The sequence below is a fragment of the Sinocyclocheilus grahami genome, unplaced genomic scaffold (assembly GCF_001515645.1).
Source record: "Sinocyclocheilus grahami isolate Dianchi unplaced genomic scaffold, SAMN03320097.WGS_v1.1 scaffold1058.1, whole genome shotgun sequence".
NCBI classification, from domain to species: Eukaryota; Metazoa; Chordata; class Actinopteri; order Cypriniformes; family Cyprinidae; genus Sinocyclocheilus; species Sinocyclocheilus grahami.
Window position 1 is genome coordinate 356,036 of NW_015506237.1, and position 939 is coordinate 356,974.

Sequence of the window (939 nt, forward strand, 5' to 3'; positions counted from 1 at the left end):
ATTACTGAAATAAATGAACTTTTCCACGACATTTTAATTTATTGATATGCACCTGTACATTCAAGCTAAACAAATGTAAATCAATGAATTAAATCAAAGAGAGGTAGAATAAAGTCAAAATAAAATAAAAATAAAACCAAAGTATGGGAGAAGGGACTGACCTATTTTAATCTAAACAGAAGGTGATAGCACAAACAGGAAGTGAAACCAGGGGTGTTTCTCAAACGGAAGGCTGCATTCTACCGAGGCTGCGTCCTTCCTAGCTCAGTCCTTCAGAGTCTTGTAGGCTAGAGTCCTCCTCTGCATTAAACACTAGAACAGGGGTGTCAAACTCAATTCCTAGAGGGCTGCAGCCCTGCAGGGTTTAGCTCCAACCCTAATTAAACACACCTGATCCAGCTAACCAGGTCCTTTAGACTTATTTTAAAACTACATGGTATGTGTGTTGGAGCAGGGTTGGAACGTCTCGGTTTCTTGTGTAACCCTCATTCCCTGAAGGAGGGAACGGAGACGTTACGTCAGTCGTGACTGACGAATTGGGACCCCCCCCGAGAGCCCAATCCCCTTCGAGTGTTAACTAAACAAGCCAATGACAGTTGGCGTGCGAGTTTCGTCACACGAACCCCGCCCCGCAGCGCGGGTATAAAAGGAGAGCGCGTGCAAACGCACATCAGTTTTTTGCTGAGGAGCCGAGACTACGCGCCCCGGCCATACAGCGGTGGTACAGCAACTGTGGCGACGGAACGGCGTACCCAGTTGAGAACGCTATGGAAGCCACATCCTGCGCACAGGAGGTATCATGTGGAATTACACATATGGACTGGCCCAGGGCAGTGCTACATATGGAAGTCCCTGTAGTAGACTCAACCCACCTGGGGTGAGATGACTACGCAACAGAGATGGCAGTGAACGACTGCCAGGGAAAGACACGGGCTTACC